Source organism: Mixophyes fleayi, chromosome 4, assembly GCF_038048845.1.
Source record: "Mixophyes fleayi isolate aMixFle1 chromosome 4, aMixFle1.hap1, whole genome shotgun sequence".
NCBI lineage: Eukaryota > Metazoa > Chordata > Amphibia > Anura > Limnodynastidae > Mixophyes > Mixophyes fleayi.
In genome coordinates, this window is record NC_134405.1 from 283,984,535 (window position 1) to 283,994,534 (window position 10,000).

Below are 10,000 nucleotides of genomic sequence, written 5' to 3' on the forward strand. Positions count from 1 at the left end.
GTAGGTCAATAGGAAAACAATACTTACAGCCACACCACCCTGAGCAAGCCCAATCTCATCTGATCTTGGAAGCTAAGCAGGGCTGGGCCTGGTTAGTACTTGGATGGGAGACCACCTGGAAATACCAGGTGCTGTAGGCTTTTTTTTTTCTCTCTTGTTCCGGCCTCCTTCAATGCTGGTTTTGAGATGTATAAGAGATGTAGGTCAATAGGAAACCAATACCTACAGCCACACCACCCTGAACAAGCCCAATCTCGTCTGATCTTGAAAGCTAAGCAGGTCCAGGCCTGGTTAGTACTTTTTTTTTTCTCTCTTGTTCTGGCTTCCTTCAATGCTGGTTTTAAAATGTATAAGTGATGTAGGTCATTATGAAACCAATACCTACAGCCACACCACCCTGGACAAGCCCAATCTCGTCTGATCTTGGAAGCTAAGCAGCGCTGGGCCTGGTTAGTACTTGGATGGGAGACCACCTGGGAATACCAGGTGCTGTAGGCCTTTTTTTTTTTTTCTCTCTTGTTCCAGCTTCCTTCAATGCTTGTTTTTAGATGTATAAGAGATGTAGGTCAATACAAAAACAATACCTACAGCCACACCACCCTGAACAAGCCCAATCTCATCTCATCTTGGAAGCTAAGCAGGGCTGGGCCTGGTTAGTACTTGGATGGGAGACCACCTGGGAATACCAGGTGCTGTAGGCCTTTTTTTCTTCTCTCTTGTTCCGGCTTCCTTCAATGCTGGTTTCTAGATGTATAAGAGATGTAGGTCAATAGGAAAACAATACCTACAGCCACACCACCCTGAACAAGCCCAATCTCATCTGATCTTGGAAGCTAAGCAGGGCCGGGCCTGGTTAGTACTTCAGTGGGAGACCACCTGGAAATACCAGATGCTGTAGGCTTTTTTTTTTCTCTCTTGTTCCGGCCTCCTTCAATGCTGGTTTTGAGATGTATAAGAGATGTAGGTCAATAGGAAACCAATACCTACAGCCACACCACCCTGAACAAGTCCAATCTCATCTGATCTTGAAAGCTAAGCACGTCCGGGCCTGGTTAGTACTTTTTTTTTTCTCTCTTGTTCTGGCTTCCTTCAGTGCTGGTATTAAAATGTATAAGTGATGTAGGTCATTAGGAAACCAATACCTACAGCCACACCACCCTGGATAAGCCCAATCTCGTCTAATCTTGGAAGCTAAGCAGGGCCAGGCCTGGTTAGTACTTGGATGGGAGACCACCTGGGAATACCAGTTGCTGTAGGCCTTTTTTTTTTTTCTCTCTTGTTCCGGCTTCCTTCAATGCTTGTTTTTCGATGTATTAGAGATGTAGGTCAATAGGAAAACAATACTTACAGCCACACCACCCTGAGCAAGCCCAATCTCGTCTGATCTTGGAAGCTAAGCAGGGCTGGGCCTGGTTAGTACTTGGATGGGAGACCACCTGGAAATACCAGGTGCTGTAGGCTTTTTTTTTTCTCTCTTGTTCCGGCCTCCTTCAATGCAGGTTTTGAGATGTATAAGAGATGTAGGTCAATAGGAAACCAATACCTACAGCCACACCACCCTGAACAAGCCCAATCTCATCTGATCTTGAAAGCTAAGCAGAGCCAGGCCTGGTTAGTACTTGGATGGGAGACCACCTGGGAATACCAGGTGCTGTAGGCCTTTTTTTCTTCTCTCTTGTTCCGGCTTCCTTCAATGCTGGTTTTGAGATGTATAAGAGATGTAGGTCAATAGGAAACCAATACCTACAGCCACACCACCCTGAACAAGCCCAATCTCGTCTGATCTTGGAAGCTAAGAAGAGCCAGGCCTGGTTAGTACTTGGATGGGAGACCACCTGGGAATACCAGGTGCTGTAGGCCTTTTTTTCTTCTCTCTTGTTCCGGCTTCCTTCAATGCTGGTTTCTAGATGTATAAGAGATGAAGGTCAATAGGAAACCAAAACCTACAGCTACACATCTCTAAACAAGCCCACTCTTGTCTGATCTTGAAAGCTAAGCAGGTGCGGGCCTGGTTAGTACTTTTTTTTTTCTCTCTTGTTCTGGCTTCCTTCAATGCTGGTTTTGAGATGTATAAGTGATGTAGGTCATTAGGAAACCAATACCTACAGCCACACCACCCTGGACAAGCCCAATCTCGTCTGATCTTGGAAGCTAAGCAGGGCTAGGCCTGGTTAGTACTTGGATGGGAGACCACCTGGGACTAACAGGTGCTATAGACTTTTTTTTTTTTTCTCTTATTCCGGCTTCCTTCAATGCTTGTTTTTAGATGTATAAGAGATGTAGGTTAATAGGAAAACAATACCTACAGCCTCACCACCCTGAACAAGCCCAATCTCGTCTGATCTTGGAAGCTAAGCAGGGCTGGGCCTGGTTAGTACTTGGATGGAGACCACCTGGAAATACCAGGTGCTGTAGGCTTTTTTTTTTCTCTCTTGTTCCGGCCTCCTTCAATGCTGGTTTTGAGATGTATAAGAGATGTAGGTCAATAGGCAACCAATACCTACAGCCGCACCACCCTGAACGAGCTCAATCTCATCTGGTCTTGGAAGCTAAGCAGAGCCGGGCCTGGTTAGTACTTGGATGGGAGACCACCTGGGAATACCAGGTGCTGTAGGCCTTTTTTTCTTCTCTCTTGTTCCGACTTCCTTCAATGCTGGTTTTCAGATGTATAAGTGATGTAGGTCATTAGAAAACCAAATCCTACAGTTTTAACACCCTGAACAAGCCCAATCTCGTCTGATCTTGGAAGATAAGCAGAGCCGGGCCTGGTTAGTACTTGGATGGGAGACCACCTGGGAATATCAGGTGCTGTAGGCATTTTTTTTTTTCTCTCTTGTTCCGACTTCCTTCAATGCTTGTTTTTAGATGTATAAGAGATGTAGGTCAATAGAAAAACAATACCTACTGCCACACCACCCTGAACAAGCCCAATCTCATCTGATCTTGGAAGCTAAGCAGGGCTGGGCATGGTTAGTACTTGGATGCGAGACCACCTGGGAATACCAGGTGCTGTAGGACCTTTTTTTTTTCTCTCTTGTTCTGGCTTCCTTCAATGCTGGTGTTGAGATGTATAAGAGATGTAGGTCAATAGGAAACTAATACCTACAGCCACTCCACCTTGAACAAGCACAATCTCGTCTGATCTTGAAAGATAAGCCGCCCCAGGCCTAGTTAGTACATGGATGGGAGACCACCTGGGAATACCAGGTGCTGAAGGCCTTTTTTTTTTCTCTCTTGTTCCGACTTCCTTCAATGCTGGTTTTGAGATGTATAAGAGATGTAGGTCAATAGGAAACCAATACCTACAGCCACACCACCCTGAACAAGCCCAATCTCATCTGATCTTGGAAGCTAAGCAGGGCCAGGCCTGGTTAGTACTTGGATGGGAGACCACCTGGCAATACCAGCTGCTGTAGGCCTTTTTTTTTTCCTCTCTTGTTCCGGCTTCCTTCAATGCTTATTTTGAGATGTATAAGTGATGTAGGTCATTAGAAAACCAATACCTACAGCCACACCACCCTGAACAAGCCCAATCTCGTCTGATCTTGGAAGCTAAGCAGGGCCAGGCCTGGTTAGTACTTGGATGGGAGACCACCTGGGAATACTAGGTGCTGTAGGCCTTTTTTTTTTTTCTCTTGTTCCGGCTTCCTTCAATGCTGGTTTTGAGATGTATAAGAGATGTAGGTCATTAGGAAACCAATACCTACAGCCACTCCACCCTGAACAGGCACAATCTCGACTGATCTTGGAAGCAAAGCAGGGCCGGACCTGGTTAGTACTTTGATGGGAGACCACCTGGGAATACCAGGTGCTGTTGGCCTTTTTTTTTTATCTCTCTTGTTCCGGCTTCCTTCAATGCTGGTTTTGAGATGTATAAGAGATGTAGGTCAATAGAAAACCGATACCTACAGCCACACCACCCTGAAACAGCCATACCACCCTGAACAAGCCTAATCTCGTCTGATCTTGGAAGCTAAGCAGGGCCAGGCCTGGTTAGTACTTGGATGGGAGACCACCTGGGAATACCAGGTGCTGTAGGCCTTTTTTTCTTCTCTCTTGTTCCGGCCTCCTTCAATGCTGGTTTTGAGATGTATAAGAGATGTAGGTCAATAGGCAACCAATACCTACAGCCACACCACCCTGAACAAGCCCAATCTCGTCTGATCTTGGAAGCTAAGCAGAGCCAGGCCTGGTTAGTACTTGGATGGGAGACCACCTGGGAATACCAGGTGCTGTAGGCCTTTTTTTCTTCTCTCTTGTTCTGGCTTCCTTCAATGCTGGTTTGTAGATGTATAAGAGATGTAGGTCAATAAGAAACCAATACCTACAGCCACACCACCCTGAACAAGCCCAATCTCATCTGATCTTGGAAGCTAAGCAGGGCCGGGCCTGTTTAGTACTTGGATGAGAGACCACCTGGGAATACCAGGTGCTGTAGGCCTTTTTTTTTCTCTCTTGTTCCGGCTTCCTTCAATGCTGGTTTTGAGATTATAAGAGATGTAGGTCAATACAAAACCAATACCAACAGCCACACCACCCTGAACAAGCCTAATCTCATCTGATCTTGGAAGCTAAGCAGGGCCGGGCCTGGTTAGTACTTGGATGGGAGACCACCTGGGAATACCAGGTGCTGTAGGCCTTTTTTTTTTTCTCTCTTGTTCCGGCTTCCTTCAATGCTTGTTTTTAGATGTATAAGAGATGTAGGTCAATAGAAAACCAATACCTACAGCCACACCACCCTGAACAAGCCCAATCTCGTCTGATCTTGGAAGCTAAGCAGGGCTGGGCATGGTTAGTACTTGGATGCGAGACCACCTGGGAATACCAGGTGCTGTAGGCCCTTTTTTTTTTCTCTCTTGTTCTGGCTTCCTTCAATGCTGGTGTTGAGATGTATAAGAGATGTAGGTCAATAGGAAACTAATACCTACAGCCACTCCACCTTGAACAAGCACAATCTCGTCTGATCTTGAAAGATAAGCCGCCCCAGGCCTAGTTAGTACATGGATGGGAGACCACCTGGGAATACCAGGTGCTGTAGGCCTTTTTTTTTTCTCTCTTGTTCAAACTTCCTTCAATGCTGGTTTTGAGATGTATAAGAGATGTAGGTCAATAGGAAACCAATACCTACAGCCACACCACCCTGAACAAGCCCAATCTCATCTGATCTTGGAAGCTAAGCAGGGCCAGGCCTGGTTAGTACTTGGATGGGAGACCACCTGGCAATACCAGCTGCTGTAGGCCTTTTTTTTTTCCTCTCTTGTTCCGGCTTCCTTCAATGCTTATTTTGAGATGTATAAGTGATGTAGGTCATTAGAAAACTAATACCTACAGCCACACCACCCTGAACAAGCCCAATCTCGTCTGATCTTGGAAGCTAAGCAGGGCCAGGCCTGGTTAGTACTTGGATGGGAGACCACCTGGGAATACTAAGTGCTGTAGGCCTTTTTTTTTTTCTCTTGTTCCGGCTTCCTTCAATGCTGGTTTTGAGATGTATAAGAGATGTAGGTCAATAGAAAACCGATACCTACAGCCACACCACCCTGAAACAGCCATACCACCCTGAACAAGCCTAATCTCGTCTGATCTTGGAAGCTAAGCAGGGCCAGGCCTGGTTAGTACTTGGATGGGAAACCACCTGGGAATACTAAGTGCTGTAGGCCTTTTTTTCTTCTCTCTTGTTCCGGCCTCCTTCAATGCTGGTTTTGAGTAGGGATGTGCACCGGCGACTTTTGAGGTCTCGTGTTTTGTGTTTTGGATCCGGATTTTCGTTATTTTTGAGGTTCGGATTTGTCTCGCAAAACACTTGACGAAAGGTCTCGGTTCGGATTTAAGGTATTGGATTCGGATTTTTTTTGAAAAAAACATAAAAAGTTTAAAAATCAAGTTTTTGGGCTTATTTTCACTCCTAGGCTATTATTAACCTCAATAACATTCAATAACAAGCATTTCCACTAATTTACAGTGTATTCTGAACACCTCACAATATAGTTATTAGTCCAAAACGTTGCAACAAGGTATCTTTCTGGACTGCGTAGAGGAGTGGGTCACCACAATATATATTAAAAACCCTGAACTTTTATGATTCGCACCAATAATTGTACCTGGACTGCGTAGAGGAGTGGGTCACCACAATATATTAAAAACCCTGAACTTTTATGAATCGCACCAATAAATGTACCTGGACTGCGTAGAGGAGTGGGTCACCACAATATCTTAAAAACCCTGAACTTTTATGAATCGCACCAATAAATGTACCTGGACTGCGTAGAGGAGTGGGTCACCACAATATATATAATAAGAAAACCATCAACTTGTTTGATTCGCACCAATAAATGTACCTGGACTGCGTAGAGGAGTGGGTCACCACAATATATTAAAAACCCTGAACTTTTATGAATCGCACCAATAAATGTACCTGGACTGCGTAGAGGAGTGGGCACTGGGCACCACAATAAAATATATAAAAAACCTTCAACAGGTCTGCATTACACTACACATACGGCTGCTCCTCCATCCTCTCCATCATATACATGTTGGAGTTTTAGCGTGTGACAACCTCTTGTTTTTGATAATGTCAGTGCATTTTGAATATTTTTCAATTTGCCCCACACCACTGAATGTACTTTATCTATGATACGCATCTATCTATCTTGACTGCGTAGTGTGGTGGCCCCGGTACACAATTTGGTACCGGGGCCACAATAAAATAAATACACCCTCCACGTGTCAGAATTCCACCAAACAAGTATCTGGACTGCGTAGTGGGGTGGCCCCGGTACCCAACTTGATACCGGGGCCACAATAAAATAAATACACCCTCCACGTGTCAGAATTCCACCAAACAAGTATCTGGACTGCGTAGTGGGGTGGCCCCGGTACCCAACTTGATACCGGGGCCACAATACCTCCTCCAAACATGCTACAGACAATTCGTCATTGACAGACCCCAGACAGACAGGGTCGTAGTGTTATTGTTTGACTTTGTAAACCCAAAAAAATGTCCCTGTTGCACTTGCACATAGTCGTGCAATGAAGACTGACTTTTTCATTTAAAGGCACGATCTTTCAAGTGTAGTGTTTGTAAGTCTAAGTCATATTATACTTTTGGTAAAATTGGTTTTTTTTGTTCCTCTTTATGGTAATTAATTAGTAATAGAATTAAAGTAGGAAATAGAATTAAATAGAATTAAAGTAGGAAATAGAGTGGTATAGAGTTGTAGTGTGGTATAGATAGAGTGGTCCACACAATATAATAATAAAACCCTCAACTGGTCTGAATTCCACCAAACAAGTATCTTGACTGCGTAGTGTGGTGGCCCCGGTACACAATTTGGTACCGAGGCCACAATATAATTTAAAAACCCTCCACGTGTCGGAATTCCACCAAACAAGTATCTGGACTGCATAGTGGGGTGGCCCCGGTACCCAATTTGATACCGGGGCCACATTACCTCCTCCAATTTCCAAGTGTAGTGTTTATAACATCTTAACACTACACTAATTCTAGCACGTCAAAACCTCTTGTTTTAAATAATGACAGGGCATTTTAACTTTTGATTTAATTTATTGAATTTGTTGGCATTTTCTTTTACTTTTTGAACATGGCAAACGACTGTTGAATGGTCACATAATGCCAAAAAAAAAGGTGCAAGATGGAATTGTCCTTGGGCCCTCCCACCCACCCTTATGTTGTTGAAATAGGACATGCACACTTTAACAAACCAATCATTTCAGCGACAGGGCCTACCAAACAACTGTGGCTGAAATGATTGGTTTGTTTGGGCCCCCACACCAATAAAACAATTCATCTCTCCCTGTACAAACTAAACAGGCTCTACTGAGGAAAGATGTCGTCCTTATCCTCAACCTCTGATTCCTCTCCCCCTACAGTGTGTACTTCCTCCTCCTCACACATTATCAATTCGTCCCCGCTGGACTCCACAACCACAGTCCCTCTGTACTGTCTGGAGGGCAGTGCTGTACTTCATTGAGGAATTGATTATTCATTTTTATAAACATCATTTTTTCAACGTTGTGAGGAAGCAACCTCCTTCGCCGCTCACTGACCAGGTTCCCCGCTGCACTAAAAACTCTTTCCGAGTACACACTGGAGGGGGGACAACTCAGTTAAAAAATAGAGCCAGTTTGTACAGGGGCTTCCAAACTGCCTTTTGGAGTTCTACCACGTCACTACCTCTAGTTAATTTAGATTGCAAGGCTTGTAAATATAAATACTTTGAAGATAAAAAAAAGCAGGCTGCACAGACTGTGGAGCTAGAAAGTGAAATTAAATGGACCACGTTACTTTGGTGGCTATCTATGCCCCCCCCCCCCCGCCCTACACTTGTAGTTGAATATAAATAAAGCAGCCTGCATAGACTGTAGAACTAGCAATTCAAATATACAAAGAAATGGACAAAGGCAGTTTGGTATCTGTCTGCATCAGATCCCCTCTCCACTAGGAGTAAAACAGAAAACTTTTCAGCCGTTATATAATCTAGAATATAAATAGAAATTGAGAAATGCAATTTGGTATCTGTCTGCATCATAATCATCAACATCCTCCTCAGCGCCAGCTACATCAATATCCTCCTCCCAGTGCACAACATTCACACCTTCATTAGCCAAATCTGTAACTGGACTGTGGGTGATCCTTCCAGCATATGCAGAGGGCGTGCTGCAAATGCTGGATGGAGTCACCTCTTCCCGTACAGTGATGGGAAGGTCAGGGTTCACAACCAACAACACCCTTGGACTCGCCTTGGGGATTTGTGATGTCATCTGTTTAGAAGGCAGAGTTCTTTGCTGTTTTGTTGTTGTTGCTGACAGCATAACTCTCTTAAATTTTTTGTAGGGGGGGGAGGAGGGCTTTGATCCTTGGGTGAAGTTGGACCACTAGTCATGAACACGGGACAGGGCCTAAGCCGTTCCTTGCCACTACTTGTCGTAATTGGCATATTGCCAACTTTACGTTTCTCCTCAGATGATTTTAAGTTTCTTTTTTTGCTGTTTTTTGAGAACTTGGGCTTTTTGGATTTTACATGCCCTGTACTAGGAGATTGGGCATCGTGCTTGCCAGACGACGTTGATGGCATTTCATCGTCTATGTCATGACTAGTGGCAGCAGCTTCAGCATTAGGAGGAAGTGGGTCTTGATCTTTCCCTACTTTATCCTCCAAATTTTTGCTCTCCATTATATGTAGCACAAGATACTGCAGAATGTGTGAACTTGGTAATATTGCAGTACCAATGGACTTATAATGCTGGATTGGTTTTGCAAATTTGGTTATAATTATTATATATTTTTTTTTTTTTTTAATTTTTTATTTTTTTTTACTTTTTTTTTATTTTTTACAAACTTGGGAATAATGGGGAAATAACTATGCCCTTAGAAGCACAGAGCACAGGACACAGCACCACTGGACTGAACAGGACACGGCACAGGACCCAGCAGCACTACGGAACTCAGCAGGACAGAGCACAGGACACAGCACCACTGGACTGATACTGCAGAATGTGTAAACTTTGTAATATTGCAGTACCACTGGACTTTTACTGCTGAATGTGTGAACTTGGTAATATTGCAGTACCAATGGGCTTATACTGCAGGATTGGTTGTGAAAATTTTGTGGTAATTAAAAAATATTAAAGTAGTTTTTGGTATTTTATAAAAAAAAAAATTTTTTATTTTTTTAAACACAGGGGAATATTGGGGAAATAACTATGCCCTTAGAAGCACAGAGCACAGGACACAGCACCACTGGACTGAACAGGACACAGCACAGGACCCAGCAGCACCACTGACCTCAGAAGGACAGAGCACAGCACACAGCACCACTGGACTGATACTGCAGAACACAGCACAGCACAGCACAGCACAGCACAGAACTAAACAGCACAGAACTAAACAGCACAGAACTAAACAGCACAGAACTAAACAGCACAGAACTAAACAGCACAGAACTAAACAGCACAGAACTAAACAGCACAGAACTAAACA

At 44.1% G+C, this 10,000-nt stretch overlaps 5 non-coding genes and 19 pseudogenes across 5 annotated transcripts; all 24 read left to right on the forward strand.

The window, feature by feature from the left end:
* The first annotated feature begins 21 nt into the window (after nt 1–21).
* On the forward strand, nt 22–140 carry LOC142156388 (5S ribosomal RNA). Its single transcript, XR_012692455.1, has one exon. It is a non-coding gene; the product is annotated as a 5S ribosomal RNA (ribosomal RNA).
* A 239-nt stretch (nt 141–379) lies between these two features.
* Nucleotides 380–498, forward strand: LOC142155401 (5S ribosomal RNA). The gene has a single exon (XR_012691730.1). It is a non-coding gene; the product is annotated as a 5S ribosomal RNA (ribosomal RNA).
* An 84-nt stretch (nt 499–582) lies between these two features.
* Nucleotides 583–701, forward strand: LOC142156380 (5S ribosomal RNA). The gene has a single exon (XR_012692447.1). It is a non-coding gene; the product is annotated as a 5S ribosomal RNA (ribosomal RNA).
* An 81-nt stretch (nt 702–782) lies between these two features.
* Nucleotides 783–901, forward strand: LOC142153977 (5S ribosomal RNA; annotated as a pseudogene).
* A 239-nt stretch (nt 902–1,140) lies between these two features.
* On the forward strand, nt 1,141–1,259 carry LOC142154373 (5S ribosomal RNA; annotated as a pseudogene).
* Nucleotides 1,260–1,342: 83 nt separating this feature from the next.
* Nucleotides 1,343–1,461, forward strand: LOC142153396 (5S ribosomal RNA; annotated as a pseudogene).
* Nucleotides 1,462–1,541: 80 nt separating this feature from the next.
* LOC142153754 (5S ribosomal RNA) lies at nt 1,542–1,660 on the forward strand (annotated as a pseudogene).
* An 81-nt stretch (nt 1,661–1,741) lies between these two features.
* LOC142154079 (5S ribosomal RNA) lies at nt 1,742–1,860 on the forward strand (annotated as a pseudogene).
* A 240-nt stretch (nt 1,861–2,100) lies between these two features.
* On the forward strand, nt 2,101–2,219 carry LOC142154837 (5S ribosomal RNA; annotated as a pseudogene).
* An 81-nt stretch (nt 2,220–2,300) lies between these two features.
* Nucleotides 2,301–2,418, forward strand: LOC142154174 (5S ribosomal RNA; annotated as a pseudogene).
* An 80-nt stretch (nt 2,419–2,498) lies between these two features.
* On the forward strand, nt 2,499–2,617 carry LOC142153713 (5S ribosomal RNA; annotated as a pseudogene).
* An 81-nt stretch (nt 2,618–2,698) lies between these two features.
* On the forward strand, nt 2,699–2,817 carry LOC142154503 (5S ribosomal RNA; annotated as a pseudogene).
* An 82-nt stretch (nt 2,818–2,899) lies between these two features.
* LOC142154071 (5S ribosomal RNA) lies at nt 2,900–3,018 on the forward strand (annotated as a pseudogene).
* Nucleotides 3,019–3,300: 282 nt separating this feature from the next.
* LOC142154477 (5S ribosomal RNA) lies at nt 3,301–3,419 on the forward strand (annotated as a pseudogene).
* Nucleotides 3,420–3,501: 82 nt separating this feature from the next.
* On the forward strand, nt 3,502–3,620 carry LOC142153406 (5S ribosomal RNA; annotated as a pseudogene).
* An 81-nt stretch (nt 3,621–3,701) lies between these two features.
* Nucleotides 3,702–3,820, forward strand: LOC142154906 (5S ribosomal RNA; annotated as a pseudogene).
* A 102-nt stretch (nt 3,821–3,922) lies between these two features.
* Nucleotides 3,923–4,041, forward strand: LOC142154229 (5S ribosomal RNA; annotated as a pseudogene).
* An 81-nt stretch (nt 4,042–4,122) lies between these two features.
* LOC142153505 (5S ribosomal RNA) lies at nt 4,123–4,241 on the forward strand (annotated as a pseudogene).
* An 81-nt stretch (nt 4,242–4,322) lies between these two features.
* On the forward strand, nt 4,323–4,441 carry LOC142156400 (5S ribosomal RNA). The gene has a single exon (XR_012692467.1). It is a non-coding gene; the product is annotated as a 5S ribosomal RNA (ribosomal RNA).
* Nucleotides 4,442–4,520: 79 nt separating this feature from the next.
* LOC142155436 (5S ribosomal RNA) lies at nt 4,521–4,639 on the forward strand. Its single transcript, XR_012691733.1, has one exon. It is a non-coding gene; the product is annotated as a 5S ribosomal RNA (ribosomal RNA).
* An 82-nt stretch (nt 4,640–4,721) lies between these two features.
* On the forward strand, nt 4,722–4,840 carry LOC142153775 (5S ribosomal RNA; annotated as a pseudogene).
* Nucleotides 4,841–5,122: 282 nt separating this feature from the next.
* LOC142154478 (5S ribosomal RNA) lies at nt 5,123–5,241 on the forward strand (annotated as a pseudogene).
* An 82-nt stretch (nt 5,242–5,323) lies between these two features.
* On the forward strand, nt 5,324–5,442 carry LOC142154003 (5S ribosomal RNA; annotated as a pseudogene).
* A 99-nt stretch (nt 5,443–5,541) lies between these two features.
* Nucleotides 5,542–5,660, forward strand: LOC142155118 (5S ribosomal RNA; annotated as a pseudogene).
* The last annotated feature ends 4,340 nt before the right edge of the window (nt 5,661–10,000 follow it).